The sequence below is a fragment of the Mus musculus genome, chromosome 4 (genome assembly GCF_000001635.26).
Source record: "Mus musculus strain C57BL/6J chromosome 4, GRCm38.p6 C57BL/6J".
Lineage (NCBI taxonomy): Eukaryota > Metazoa > Chordata > Mammalia > Rodentia > Muridae > Mus > Mus musculus.
The window spans coordinates 120400662-120416516 of NC_000070.6; the positions used below are offsets into that span (position 1 = coordinate 120400662).

General features: G+C 43.4%; 1 protein-coding gene across 10 annotated transcripts in view; it reads left to right on the plus strand.

Moving 5' to 3' along the window:
- The first annotated feature begins 4488 nt into the window (after window positions 1-4488).
- Scmh1 (sex comb on midleg homolog 1) overlaps window positions 4489-15855 on the plus strand; it is a 125051-nt gene continuing 113684 nt past the window's right edge. For 3 of the 10 annotated variants that reach the window (NM_001379185.1, NM_001379186.1, NM_001379184.1), the window contains exon 1: window positions 4687-4795. The gene's annotated coding sequence lies outside the window, so the exon portion shown is untranslated. Of the gene's footprint in view, window positions 4796-15855 lie in introns of all 10 variants that reach the window. The other 7 variants (XR_001784153.2, XM_006503149.3, NM_013883.2 and 4 more) reach the window with 5 other exon arrangements.

Here is a 15855-nt window from a genome sequence, read left to right on the forward strand (position 1 = left end):
ACATTTTGGGAGGTGATTGGATTATGAAGGATCTAACCTCATGAGTGGATAAATCAATAGACAGATTCATAACTTAATGGGTCTGGGAAGAAGGCCTTTGCTATAAAAATGAGTCTCTTATTGCTTCCTTACCACACATATAAAAGTGAATGGGTAGAGACTAGCAAGATGGCCAGTGGGTAAAGTGCTGGCTGCAAAATCATGAAGCACTCACGTGAAACCTTGGTACAGTTGCTGATCTACATCTGTAATCCCAACACGGGGCTGGGGGAGTAAGGACAGTCAGATCCCCGGGTATCACAGACTAGCCAGCTAACTAGTGATGTCTAGGCTCAATGAATACGATAAAAAGCAATAGAAAAAGACATTGGATGTCAACCTCTGGCCTCTACGGGTACTCACAGGCACATACACATACATGTGAACACATACATGCATGGAACACACGGTTAGCCAAGTGAAGGAACAACGCATGGAAACCTCTGAATTGGCCAAACACGCCTTTGATTTCTCTCAGGCACGCTGTCACTGTGGCAGAAAGGAGACTAACCATAGTTTTAGCCCTAGATGGCTGTCAGTTTAGCAGTGCCATTGGCTGAAGTGCTGGACTAAGACCGAGAACGTTTACTTTACTCCTTAACCTGTGAAGCTGATGGGCTCCATTCGGAACTGTTGAGCAGGAATGGAGCTGAAAATGAGCAAGTCTGAGCGAAGGGCTGGTGATAGAAGCCAAATGCTCTGCGGTAAACCTTTCAACAACTTGAGACAGGCATTTGATATTCCCCAAGGGAGGAGCTTTCTACTCTTTGTATTATTGTTTTGTGTTTGAAGCAGGGTCTCACTATGTAGCCCAGGCTGGACTTGAGCTGGGGATTTTCTGTCTCAAGCTCTCAAGTGTTGGGAGTGCCAACACACTTGAAAGTGAAGGAAACAGAAGGCGGGTCTGGCGAGGTCAGCCTCATACTTTGTAACCAACTGCTCTGCTCCACCACACCATGGGAGCCTTCTCAGCACCCCAACACATAGTCCCTCAGACTTTTCATCGCAGGCTACTCAGTGGGTTCCTGGTAAATGTGGATTACTTGTCCTGTGATGGTATATGCACCATGGTCACAGCAACTTGGGGAGAAACAGCCCATTATTGAGGGGAGTCAGGGCAGGAACTCAAGCAAGCAAGGGACCAGGAGGCAAGAGCCAGTGCAGAGGCCATAGAGAGATGCTGCTTACTGGCTTAACAGTTCTCATTTTCCTGAAGAGCTGTGGGCACAGGAATCTTCACGCTGTGCTCCCAACAAGGCATTATTATTCTTTTTTCCAACAAAGCATTATTAAGAAAAGGACACCTCAGTTCACTGACCCCTGAAAGGACCTTAGGGGCACCCTGAGGCTCAAAGTGCATATTACCATGGACTCAAAAAAAAAAAAAAAACCAATTTGGATGGCCTTTCCTTCAGTTTCTGTGTCACACTTTGTCTCCATATTTCCTCCTGTGAAATTTTGTTCCCCCTTCTAAGAAGCACTGAAGCATCCACACTTTGATCTTCCTTCTTCTTGAGCTTCATATGGTCTGTGAATCATATCTTGGGTATACTGAACTTTTGGGCTAATATCCACTTATCAGTGAGTACATACCATGTGTGTTCTTTTGTGATTGGGTTATCTCACTCAGGGTGGTATTTTCAAGTTTCATCCATTTACCTGTGAATTTCATGAAGTCATTGTTTTTAATAGCTGAGTAGTGCTCCATTGTGTAAATGTAACACATTTTCTATATCCATTCTTCTGTTGAGGGGCATTTGGGTTGTTTCCAGCATCTAGCTATTATAAATAAGGCTGCTATGAACATAGTGGAGCATGTGTCCTTATTACATGTTGGAACATCTTCTGGGTATATGCCCAGGAATGGTATAGCTGGGCCCTCAGGTAGTACTATGTCCAATTTTCTGAGGAATTACCAGATTGATTTCCAGAGTGGTTGTACCAGTTTGCAATCCCACCAGCAATGGAGGAATGTTCCTCTTTCTCCACATCCTTGCTAGCATCTGCTGTCACCTGAGTTTTTGATCTTAGCCATTCTGACTGGTGTGAGATGGAATCTGAGTTGTTTTGATTTGCATTTTCCTGATGACTAAGGATGTTGAACATTTCTTTAGGTGCTTCTCAGCCATTCGATTTTCCTCAGTTGAGAATTCTGTTTAGCCCTGTTCCCCATTTTTAAATAGGGTTCTTTGGTTCTCTGGAGTCTAACTTCTTGAGTTCCTTGTATATATTGGATATTAGCCCTCTATGTAGGATTGGTAAAGATCTTTTCCCAACCTATTGGTTGCTGTTTTGACCTATTGTGGTTTGCCTTACAGAAGTCTTGCAATCTTCTTTTTGTTTGTTTGTTTTTTGTTTTGTTTTGTTTTTTTGTTTTTTGAGACAGGGTTTCTCTGTGTAGCCCTGGCTGTCCTGGAACTCACTCTGTAGACCAGGCTGGCCTCGAACACAGAGATCTACCTGCCTCTGCTTCCCAAGTGCTGAGTTTAAGGCATGCCACCATCGCCTGGCAAGCCTTGCAATCTTATGAGGTCCCATTTTCAATTCTTGATCTTAGAGCATAAATATTGGTGTTCAGGAATGTTTCCCCTGTGCCCATGTGTTCGAGGTTCTTCCCCACTTTCTCTTCTATTAGATCCAGGGTATCTGGTTTTCTGTAGAGGTCCTTGATCCACTTGGACTTGAACTTTGTACAGGGAGAAGGAAGGTCCATCCAGAGACTGCCCCACTTGGGAATCTATCCCGTATACAGTTGCCAAACCCAGACGCTATTGCAGATGCTAGAAAGTGCTTGCTGACTGGAGCCTGATATGGCTGTCTCCTGAGACGCTCTGCCAAAGCCTGACAGATACAGAGGCAGATGCTTGCAGCCAACTATTGGACTGAGCATGGGGTCCCCAATGAAGGAATTGGAGAAGGGACTGAAGGAACTGAGGGGGTTTGTAGCCCTATGGGGGGAGCAACAGTGTCAACTGGCCAGACCCCTCCCCCCCCAGCTCCCGGGGACTGGATCACCAACCAAAGAGTATACAGGGAGGGACCCATGGCTCCGGCCATATATGTGGCAGAGGATAGCCTCGTTGGACATCAGTGGGAGGAGCGGCCCTTGGGCCTTAGGGGTTTGATCCCTCAGTGTCGTGGAATGTCAAGGAGGGAAGGCATTGAGTGTGTGGGTGGGTGGGGGAGCACCCTCATAGAGGCTGGGGGAGCAGGGATAGGATAGGGGGTTTTTGGAGGGGAGACCTGGAAAGGGGATAACGTTTGAAATGTAATAAGGAAAATATCCAATAGAAGAGAGAGAGGAAAAAAAATTGAAGTTCTAGTGTAGATGTGCAAGGATCTGCCGTGCTTTGGCTTCCCTTCATTCTCTAACATTAACAGCATCACCACCAGATTCCCAGAGCCTCTCAGACTCTTGATAGCCATCCCTGCCACACCTTTGCTCTCAGTCTCTCCTCATCCTGAGAAGCCTTTCTTTGCAGCTTCCTCTAGGAACCAGATTGAATGAGCTTCGGGCTAAGTAAGGGCTGCTTTCCCGGAACTCTCTGGTTCTGGTGTGAGTTCCATAGCTGTGATAAAGACCCCTACCAAAAGCAACCTGGGAGAGGAAATGGTTTATTTGGCTTACACTTCCACAACATTGTTCATCTCTGAGGGAGGTGAGAACAGCAACAGGGAGACAGGAAATGAAGCTAGGCTATGGAGCAACATCCTTTATTGGCCTCTCTTTATACCACCTAGGACCACCTCTGCCCAGGGGTAGCACCTCCCACATCAATCATTAGACAAGAAAATGCCCACCCAGACTTTGCCTATAGGCCATTCTGATGGAGACTGTTATGCAACTGAGATTCCACCTTCTGAGATAAGAGTAGATTTGTTTCAGGCTGATAAAAATCAACCAGCATTTCCCTTAACACCTGACCTCCAGGCAAGAGCACAGCCAGTAAAATTGTGTGATCTTGGAGACGTAGCTCTCCCCCCCACCCCCATGAACTTCAGTTTCCGCGGGCTAAAACATAACGTTCTTGAGACACAATTGTGTGTGGGGTGGGGTAGCATCATTGGAAGGACCCTAGCCACTGTAGTACCTAGCACGCTAACATTCAAAGCCTACTACGGGGCAAAAGTGAAGGCCTGCTTTTGTTAGTCTTGTTGCACCTTTTGGGGCGCACTGGTTTTCTCCTCATAGTAGTTTTCCTCCCGCCTGCGCATTGGAAAGACTAAAGGTGCGAAGGAACTCTTTTAAGATTACTCCACAGCCGGCCACCAGCTGGGTGGGGGCTGAGGGCCGACGGGATTCGAACCTGGGACCTCAGAGGACGTCATTCACTTGTCTGGGAGACGCGAGCAATCCAGTGGGTCGCGGCTTTTTTTTTTTTTTTTTTTTTTTTTTTTTTTTTTTTAGGGCTGGCGGTCGCGAGGCGGGGGGAAGGCGCGAGGGGTCGCCCCTTCCCGCCGCCCCGCGCGCGCGCGCGAGAGAACCCAACGGCCGCGGCGCGCGCCACCTCGCGGCAGGAGTCTCTGGCGGGCGGGGCTGGGCAGCTCTCGCCCCCGCCCCCCGCCCCTCGGCCGCCGCCGCCGCCGCCGCCGCCGCCTCGGTGGAGCCCCCCGCCTCCCGCCGCCGCCTCAGCCGAGCCGCTCTCCAGAGCCGTCGCCCGCCCCTGCCGGCGTCCTCGCTCGCTCCCTGCGCAGCGGAAACATGGCGGCTGGATGGGAGTGAGCCGCCCGCGCCCCGCGCCGCTGTCGCCCTCAGGTAAGCGCCTCACTGCCACCCCCGGCCCGGTCCGGGCCCCTCAAGGCCCGCCTTACGGCCACGGGCTGGAGCGAGTCCCCGCCCGGTGACCCTGGTGTCTGTGTCCGCGGCCCTCCGGCGGCCGTGTCAACCCGGCCAGAACCCCGGCGGCCTGCGCCGCATCTGCTCGGGCCCAGTGTCCGGCGGCGGCCTGACGCGTCGGGGTCGGTCGGGGGCGCGGCGCGCGAGTCCCCGCACAGGGCCCCTTCCGAGCGGGGAGCAGGGCTTGGGGCGGAACCGGGAAGCCTGGCTCGGGCCCAGTGCGGGGGCTCTTTCGGGCTGCTGGGACGCGTCGCCAGAGAGATTCGCCTGGGTCCCAGCAGCGGAGCACCGGGGGTCGTGAACACAGTGGGCTTGGAGCTTTCTTCAGGGGTCCCGGGGCTGGGGGCGGGGTGGGGGAGACTCACTTGTGTCACCTGCCTGGAGCCGGGCAAACACCCGGCGGCTACAGAAGGTTTCGAACCTGAGACAGGGAACGGCGGACAACCTTAGAGCACAGCAGGGGAAGGAGTTCCCTAGTAGATAGGTGAACCCCAAAACATACCCCAAAGCGAAGAGATCTGAGAGTCATCCAGGCTCCCCCTACTCTTATCCTATTCGGGAAGGAAGTTATCTTTAAAAATTCCAAATAATACCCTAATAATTTGGCGAACCTTTTAGGACGGCTCTCCGTCCTAGTCCTAATAACCTTTCTAAAGTAAGGCCGTCCAGTCTGGTCCTGGATGGATTTGGTTATAGGTAGAAAGGAACGGCTGTCTCTCGTCTTTCTGCTTCGTTTCCTCTTGGGCAGCTGTTAAGAGTGAAGATAGTAATCGTGTCCCCTGAGTCTTATTTTGGCTAACTCCCAATTCCTTTAGTCTTTTTCTTTACTCTGGTCTTTGATCCGCTCCTTTGATGAGCACTGGTTTGCCCATATTGCCCCCACAGAAGAGCTTCTTGTGAGCAGAGAGACCAAGCTCAATCATTTCTAAGGGAAGAGCTTTGACCCTAAAGGACTGACCTTAAATAAAAAGTACTCTCCCTTCCTCATTTTCGTACTGCGTTGAACTTAGCGGGTGGGGGTAGGGAGGGGAGAGGGAAAAGCTGTATAGTAGTAGCATGTGTTCCCCCAAGCTAAAAGAGATCATCCTGTTTTGTGGTTTCTCTTCCTTTGAAAAATTGAACACTTCATCAAGTGAGCTAATGTATATCAAAAGATTGTACAGTGTAATATATCATGCAGATAAAAGAGCTTATTATTTTTGCTCTAAAAAGGACTGAGACCTAGATTGGTGCCAAACTGCAATTTAATATTTGCTTGGAGAGAGAACTGCCTTATGACAATGAACTCTGCTTTTTTTCCCTGCCAGCAGAAGGCCTCAACTTGCTGTGAAAAAAACACTTTCTGTTGCTCATTAAAAAAGCATTCCTTTTTTTTCCTTTTTTTTTTTTTAAAGTTTAATTCTTAGCCTTGGTGGTACGTAGGGTTAAAGTACTTAAAACGGATCTTTTATTAGTTTTTTAGACCTTTGCCTAAGCATCCCTGCAAACAAGTAATTTCTTAAGCCCATTAGGGAAGTGATGGCTTTGTAGATAAAATGCTAAGATCTGTGGCTGGGACCTCATTCAAGATCTGAGCAAAGTTTCACTGTTTTTGTAACTAAGGCAAGCGCATACCAGCAGTCAGAACTGTGTTTATCTTTGTACTTATGTCTTTGTTTTTTGAATTGGTTAGTGGTTTTTAAGTTTGTAGCACATAAGTCAAAATTTTAAAGGTGTTGCTTTTTAATTGTGTGTGTGTGTGTGTGCGCGCGCGCCCATGGAGGCTAGAGGAATAAGATTTCTCTACAACTGGAGTTATAGAGAGTTGTAAGATAACAGTTGGGTGCTAAGAGCTAGGCTTGGTTCCTCTGGAAGAGAGATACATGATCTTAAACATTGAGCTATCTCACCAGCTCCACACATGTCAGATTTTAATTTCTGGAATGTTAGTTTGTGCAAATACTGTTTCACTTTTGTGTAACTTGTTAAAGAATTATATGGTGCCATTCTGTACAGAACTGCACCCTCCAGGGTAAGGATTCAAAACTGGGAAAACTCTGATATGAACATTACAATGAAATTTAAACTTGCTGTATTGTAACCTTTATACTTATATACTACCATGTGTCAGGCATTGAGTTATGTATGGTGTAGACTGGACACACAGATAAGTGGGACATTTGTAACATTGTGGAGCTGGACCAATGTGGTGCTTACACAGGCTAGCTCAATAAAAGTTAAGCACTGCATGGAGAGTGAGGGCTTTTGAACTAGCCAGGCTTTGAGGGAAGGCTATGGGGAGGGATGAGCCTAGGCTCTGGTGATGAGGGGGCCAAGAGGAGTAGAATATGCCTTAGAGAAAATAGAACAAATAAAGGAAAAGTAAGAGAAAAGGATTGACCCCCACAAAACCCACAACACTTTGTGACTGCCAATAATGTAACGGTAGAGATAAAATATAGTAAATTATGAAGGTCCAGCCAGGCAAAGACTGTGTCATGGTGGACCTTGTATATATAAATATTGTGAAATTAATTCAGTGGGGGATGTTCTTTAATCACTGAAGGCTTACTTTAAAAAAAAGTAGACATGGTTGAAGTAACATTAAAAATGGTTACAGAGATGAAAAAGTAAGAAATGAGTTTGAGAAAGCTTATGAGGTCTTATGTGTATGAGGGAATAATTCATGTTGTATTCAGGTCTTAGGCTTGGATAACCATAGGAGGAGGGTGTCATTAATTGAAACAGGAAACACTTGGAGATGGGTTTATTTTATTCTTATTTTTAGATTTAGCAATTTTTTGAGTTAGACCAGGGGACAAATAATGGAAGTAATGTGGAAGAAAATAAATTGTGGTTAGGACATAAAATATTAGTTTATTATTATAAATAATAAAGTCTGATGTGGACCTGTTCTAGGTGACAACTAGATATGCATGTATATGTGTGTGCGGGATATATATATGTGTGTGCGGGAAAGCTAAGTGAAATACAGCAGAAGCGAAGGTCATTGAAGTGGAGTGTGGCGGAGCTGTGAGGACAGCAGAGTGATTTAGGATGATGGGATGAGGAAAAGAGGAAGATTGTGACCCAGGTGCAGTAAAGATAAAGGATTAATTGAGGTGGTAGATGACACAGGAGGCAGTCGGGCAGAAAGTGGTACTGCCAGATGGCACAAACCTCAGAGGAGGACTTTTAAATGCAGGAGTGGATAAGTCAGGGTTTTTACCTTTTCCTTACAGGCAGGGTTCTCATCTCTTCATTTTTATTCAGGGCTCATATCAAATATTGTTTGCACCAAGACTCTTTTTTGAGTCTTGAAAATAAGGAAACATACCATATACTGAATCTTTTCTGCCCATATATAATGACAAAGGGATTTTTCTATGTTGCTTGTAGGTAAGTAGGAAACAATTAGATAAAGCAGTGAGATTAACCCATGGTTTTGGGACAATCCAGAAGAGTCTAGGCTTTGGATTTAGAAACACCAGGATTCACATCTAGGCTCTGCTATTTCTAACCTTATGCCTGTAAATACCCTGATAAATATTAAAAAAATAAAAATAAATAATACAAATAAGTTCTTATTTCATAGTTTCATAGTTTATTTCATAAACTTATTTCAAAGTTTACATAAAAAACATAAGCACTAGAAAAGCAATTGGCTCTTTATATAAGTAAAGTAAATGCTAATTTTCTTGTCTTTACTGTTAATGGGCTTATGCTCTGCTTGTAGAAATAAAGCTTTTCCCGCACACTTACCAAATTATTAGGCAAAATACAGTAAGTATTCTTTTATCCGAAGGACTAAATGAACAGTAGGAAAGAGCAGTCACTTTCAACATTTGGAAATAAGTTTAGTCTTCACACTCAAGATACATTTCTTTGGGCCCTGGAGATATTTCAGTAGATTAAATAATAATTATGTCTCCATACCAAGTATACTCTATCAAGTGTTTCAAATTAATTAGATTTGACACAAATTTGGGTATTTGTTTAAGTCAACAGTGGGCTATGTGGCTCGAGAAATGGACTGAGCTTTTCTGTGAGATCCTTGACACTATCAAATTTGGAATTGGTTCCAGATATATTAGTGAGCGATAGGTTGTACGTCCATCCTCTCTACCTACATCAGTTCACTATGTGTTCATTTATACACATTAATTCAGAAGTTCAAATTTTTTTATTATTGGATATTTATTTCATTTACATTTCCAATGCTAACCCAAAAGTCCCCCACACCCACTCCCCCACCTACCCACTCCCACCTCTTGGCCCTGGCATTCCCCTGTACTGGGGCATATAAAGTCTGCACGACCAATGGGCCTCTCTTTCCACTGATGGCCGACCAGGCCATCTTCTGATACATATGCAGCTAGAGACATGAGCTCTTGGTGTGTGGGGGTACTGGTTAGTTCATATTGTTGTTCCACCTATAGGGTTGCAGATCCTCCCAGCTCCCTGGGTACTTCCTCCAGCTCCTCCATTGGGGGCCCTGTGATCCATCCAATAGCTGACTGTGAGCATCCACTTCTTTGTTTGCTAGGCCCTGGCATAGTCTCACAAGAGACAGCTATATCAGGGTCCTTTCAGCAAAATCTTGCTAGTGTTTGCAATGGTGTCAGCGTTTGGAAGCTGATTATGGGATGGATCCCCGGGTATGGCAGTCTCTAGATGGTCCATCCTTTTGTCTCAGCTCCAAACTCTGTCTCTGTAGCTCCTTCCATGGGTGCCTTGCTCCCAATTCCAAGAAGGGGCAAAGTATTCACACCTTGGTCTTCGTTCTTCCTGAGCTTCATGTGTTTTGCAAATTGTATCTTATATCTTGGGTATTTTAAGTTTCTGGGCTAATATCCACTTATCAGTGAGTACATATCATGTGAGTTCTTTTGTGATTGAGTTACCTCACTCAGGATGATGCCCTCCAGGTCCATCCATTTGCCTAGGAATTTCATAAATTCATTCTTTTTAATAGCTGAGTAGTACTTCATTGTGTAAATGTACCACATTTTCTGTATCCATTCCTCTGTTGAGGGGCATCTGGGTTCTTCCCAGCTTCTGGCTATTATAAATAAGGCTGCTATGAACATAGTGGAGCATGTGTCCTTCTTACCGGTTGGAACATCTTCTGGATATATGCCCAGGAGAGGTATTGCGGGATCCTCCGGTAGTACTATGTCCAATTTTCTAAGGAACCGCCAGACTGATTTCCAGAGTGGTTGTACAAGCTTGCAATCCCACCAACAATGGAGGAATGTTCCTCTTTCTCTACATCCTCACCAGCATCTGCTGTCACCTGAATTTTTGATCTTAGCCATTTTGACTGGTGTGAGGTGGAATCTCAGGGTTGTTTTGATTTGCATTTCCCTGGTGATTAAGGATGCTGAACATTTTTTCAGGTGCTTCTCAGCCATTCAGTATTCCTCAGGTGAGAAATCTTTGTTCAGTTCTGAGCCCCATTTTTTAATGGGGTTATTTGATTTTCTGGAGTCCACCTTCTTGAGTTCTTTATATATATTGGATATTAGTCCCCTATCTGACTTAGGATAGGTAAAGATCCTTTCCCAATCTGTTGGTGGCCTTTTTGTCTTATTGACCATGTCTTTTGCCTTACAGAACCTTTGCAATTTTATGAGGTCCCATTTGTCGATTTTCAATCTTACAGCACAAGCCATTGCTGTTCTATTCCAGAAGTTCAAATTTTTGTTTGAAGTAAATAAATTCCTCTTTGAAACTAAGTCCTCCTGTAGGCCAATTTCAGATTAACAAAGTAACTGTTATGGTCTGTTTTGAAGCTGTAGTTTAATCCTTGCAAGGACCTTACTTGGTAGATAGACTCAGTCAAACACTGGATTCTATTGGTAAAAAATTCTTTCCCATCATACTGACTTAGAGTTAAAACAAAGCCCAGAGCTCTCATTGTTGCTAGGTATTAATTGCACGGAGGTGGTTACTTTGATTCTCAAACATTCAGCTTTTTTATAAAACGAGGGAAGGTATAGCTGTAAGGTTGAAGACAATGAGTAAATTCTTGGTAGATGTTGGTCACATAAGACCCTGAAATGTTGGGTCCCTCCTTCCTTATCTGAAATTGATACCTTAGCCAAAGCTTTAATGCTAACTCTAGCTATCAAGGACCTTCTTTCTGCAGCTAATTGTTTTGATAACCTTATGGTTGGATAAACCCAGAAACTCTTGGTCTCCCAGCCTCTTTAGTCATTTGTCATCTTTGGTATTATTATTCTTGTCTGGCCTGACTTCCTCTTCGTCTTTCTCCTAAGCTTTATTCTCTTCTTAAGCATTTTTACATGTTCTTCCAAGCTCCTATTTTCCTGTGTTGTTGACCATTTCACTGGTGGTGCTGTGTGTGCCCATTGAGTCCTGCCTGGCGAGGATATTGATTGTTCTGTAACCCTTTAATATATAGCTCATCTACATTTATCTAAATGGGAGAATTGAGGATAACTAATTTTTCTAATACCACTATTTCCAGACCATGTCTTTTCCTTCGTGTTAAATGCCTCTGGTTTTCTAGAATAGGTGTTAGATTTACCTTCTTAGGTCTTCCTTATCATTTAGGATATGGCACCCACGGTCTCTCTTTAACCTTACTCTCTTCATTCTGAGTGACTTCAGTGTTCACATGGATTATTTTTCTCCCAAATATTGGTTTTATCTTTTATCATCTAGAGCTGGCCCACCTCTGAAATGATAAATGAAAGTGACTAGCTTTGTTTAGAATTTCTCCTTTGCCTGGCCTTTGATTATCCTCATTATCATATCTTGACTTTATCACTCCTTCCCTTTCCAGGTCAATTGTTTTTAGCATACTTTTAAAATTCACCCTCTTGCCATTATCCTCTAGTACCATGCTCCATTTTTCTGTCCCTGATGGCTGAAGTCATAAACCTGTTGACTCAGACTGACCTCTTTCCTGTCTGCTGCATCAGTGTTACCCAACCTGAGACAAACCTGAGACACTGTTGACTGATTGCTGCCATTGGGCCTTTACTGCATACTTACTTTTTTGTCCTATTTTCTATCATGTCTTAGGGATAAAACAAACAAACAAAAACCACTCTCTTTTCAGCCTTCTGACCTTTTTAATTCCTCTTCTCAGTCTCAACATACTGCTTAAAAACGTAGATACCATGAAAAAGATATTTGTTTTATTTTCCCTGTAACAAAGTTGTTTTAAATTACATATCTATGTTTTTCTACATCTTCTGTTTGCCTAAGCTAAATCTCTGAGCCCTGTCTTTTCCTGATGTCTAACCTTTTTCTCTCTTTGATGCCTACACAAACACACACACACATACCACACGTATGTATATAAATTTTATCAATGAAATAAATCTTGTAAACTGCTTACCCTTTATACAAACTTAAGTTGTATACACTGGAGATATATATATATATATATATATATATATATATATATATATATACTTTATCACCTTTACATCTTATTTTAGGTGTGTGTGTGTGTTGGTGTTGGTGCACATGTGAAGGTCAAAGGTCCTGGGATTTAAACTCATGTCATCAGGCTTGGCAGCAAGCACCTTCAGATGCTGAGCCATCTTGCAGGTCCTCACTTTTTGTTTTTACCATGTCTTGACTTAATAAGGTTTGGTTTCCTAATCTGAAAATGTAGTACTACCTGTTGGGTGCTATAGGACCTCAAGATTTCTGTTAGTTTTAAAAAAATTCATAATGTATGTGAAGGAGCTCTATACATCGTATATTACATTCATGTATATATTAGTTTATTGTTGCTGCTTGTATCAGTTTCCTAAGTACTCATGAAATAATAGTCTTCCTATTTCAAAAGTTAAACCGATTTAAAGGTTTTGGAATTCATTCTAGTCACCACAGGAAGGTGGCAGAGGCTTGGGAACTGCTCTAGTCAAGATCATCAGTTTCCTCCTTGGTGCTGAAGTGGGCAAGTGTATGAAAGGCAGCAGGTCTGTGCCTCAGCAGTATTTTACTTTCAGGATTATCCTCTCTTCCCTAAAACATTTCTTTTCCCTTGGGACTCAGTGCCCTTCAGTGTTTGGTTACCTTGCTGGCTACATCCCTGTATGTAGTCTTTCTTCTTTTGCCTGCCACTCCATTACATTCTCTTAACAAGCAGCTGCTCACTTGTTTTAAGTGCACCTGCATTCTTAGGACTCAAACCCTTCTGCAGTCCTGAGAGTGTTAGCCTATGTTTAGGTACCCATATGTCTTAATAGCGTTCTCACGCCCGGCCAGGAAGAACACAACAGACCAGAATCTTCTGCGGCAAAACTTTATTGCTTACATCTTCAGGAGCTAGGAGCGCAAACCCCCAGCCCCAAAAGCGAAAGCCACCCCTATAATGAATCCGAAACCCCTTCCCTATTTAGGAGAGTTATATTTCGCCTAGGACGCATCACTCCCTGATTGGCTGCAGCCCATGGCCGAGCTGACGTTCACGGGAAAGGCAGAGTACAAGTAGTCGTAAAATACCCTTGGCACATGCGCAGATTATTTGTTTACCACTTAGAACACAGGATGTCAGCGGCGAATGTGGGGGCGGCTCCCAACACATATGCAGCTTCACAAACAGCTGCCAGCCATATCTCCCTCGGTCACTAAGTGGCCTTGTTTGTGGCATTTGTTACAACAGCACTAGCAATTTATTGTCAGAGCAGTTAATGTCCACTTTGGCTATGGGGGTGCTTCAGGTCACAGTAGAAAGGTAGAAGATGTGGGGAAGGGACGATGATTATAACTGCAGAATATTGACAGATGTTGTGTACACCTTTTTAAATTTGAAGTATGTACTAATCCTAATAATGGGAAGCCAGACATTGTCAACAGGATTTTCTGATAAGAAGCTGAAGTGCAGATGCAGAAGATGATGTGTGAACAGCTACAAAGGGTCAGAATGACTCCTCAAAACCAGGTCCCCGGACACTCTGCTTTGGGCAGAGCAGCTCACTGCCTCTTTGACCGCTTTCTAAAAACTAGGTGTGTATTATTGAGCCTCATGGTGGTTCTCCTGATAGTCTTCATGAATTAATTTTCTTAATTTTTGATGCTTACAAATGCTGCTGTATTTTTTTTGCCCCCATTGTTGATTATAATTGTTACCCACTTTTGTTTGTTTGTTTTCGAGATAGGGTTTCTCTGTGTAGCCCTGGCCGTCCTGGAACTCACTCTGTAGAACAGGCTGGCCTTGAACTCAGAAATCCACCTGCCTCTGCCTCCCAACTGCTGGGATTAAAGGCATGCGCCACCATGCCCGGCTGTTATCTACTTTTTAAAATGGAAGCATATACATGTATTTTCATTTTGTTTGCATGGTTTTTTAATACATTTTTTAAGATTTATTTTTTATTTATTATATGTGTGTACACTGTAGCTGCCTTCAGATACTCCAGAAGAGGGCATCAGATTTTTGTTACAGATGGTTGTGAGCCACCATGTGGTTGCTGGGATTTGAACTCCAGGACCTTTGGAAGAGCAGTCAGTGCTCTTAACTGCTGAGCCATCTCACCAGCCCTTGCATGGTTTTTTGCGGCTTGGCTTCTAGCCACATTCCCAGGTGCTTTCTTAGAATGTTTTATTAGAGTCACTTTACACCATCCTTATTGTACTAGCTAATTTTATGTTAGCTTAACACAACCTAGAGTGAATAATTTGGTAAGAGGGAACCTCAGTTGAGAAAATGCTCCTACTAGATTGTCCTGTGAGCAAGCTGATGGTGCATTTTCTTGATTGATGGGCAGTGCCACCCCTGGGTAGGTGGTCCTTGGTGGAAGAAGAGAGCAGGATGAACAAACCATAGTAAGCAAGCCAATAAGCAGCATCCCTCCATGGCCTCTCCATTAGTTTCTGCCTCCAGGCCCTGCCCTGACTTCCTTTGCTAATGGTCCATGATAAGAAATGGTAGGATAACTAAAAACCCTGCCACCCTCAAGTTGCTTTTGATCAGTGTTTTATCACAGCAGTAGAAATCCTAAAACACTTATATAAACATTCCTCTGGGACACTCTAACATGGTGGACATATTAGAAACAATGAGACTGTTTTAGCCGTTGTATCCTGTGAAGTACGAGAGAAAACAGAAAAGTCAATATATTCATTCATAAACAGATACTTTAGAAGTTTAGACTTCCAATTCTGATTTTGTAGTATTTCACTGTTCCAGAAAGTTTCCAAATCATATTACATTTGTTTCTTCAAAAATAAAGCAAATTACAGGTCAGCCAGGGTTATGTAGAAAAAATCCTATCCCAAAAAATAAAATAAAATAAAAAATTAGGAAATAAACACTTATATAAAGGGTCATAATCCCAAAGTAAGAGAATATTTATTTGAGTTTAGACACGTTGTTGTTGGCATTTTTACAGGCTTTCATTTGTTCATCAATTTAACAAATATTTGTGTCTAATATTTATTTGTATCTAATAAATACTAGGGTTCAGACACTGCTATGATCCATGCCCTCACTTAGTTATAGTTACTATTGCTGAGATGGAATCCCATGACCTAAAGCAACTTGGGGAAGAAAGGTTTATTTTGCTCATAGTTCCATATAACAGGAAATCATCAAAAGCATTGAGGGCAGGGACTTACACAGGTCAGAACTTGGAGGCAGAAGCCATAGAGGAATGCTGCTTACTGGTTTGCTCCTCGTGGCTTGCTTAGCCTGCTTTTTTATAGAACTCAGGACCACCAGCCTTGGGGTGGCACCACTCACAAAATAAGCTGGATCCTTCTCCATTCATTGCCAATTAAGAAAATACCTTACTGCTGGATCTTAAGGAGGCATTTTCTCAACTAAGGATTCTCTGTTCACTCTAGCTTGTGTCAAATTGACATAAAACTAGTCAGTAGACTATGATAAAGATGGATACCATAATTAAGAAAATTAAAAGATAAGTCATAGAGTTGATACACTTAATAGCCAATATTAATACAATAATAAAAATCGCTTTTAGTGGATTAAAACAAGACCAACCAGTACACAG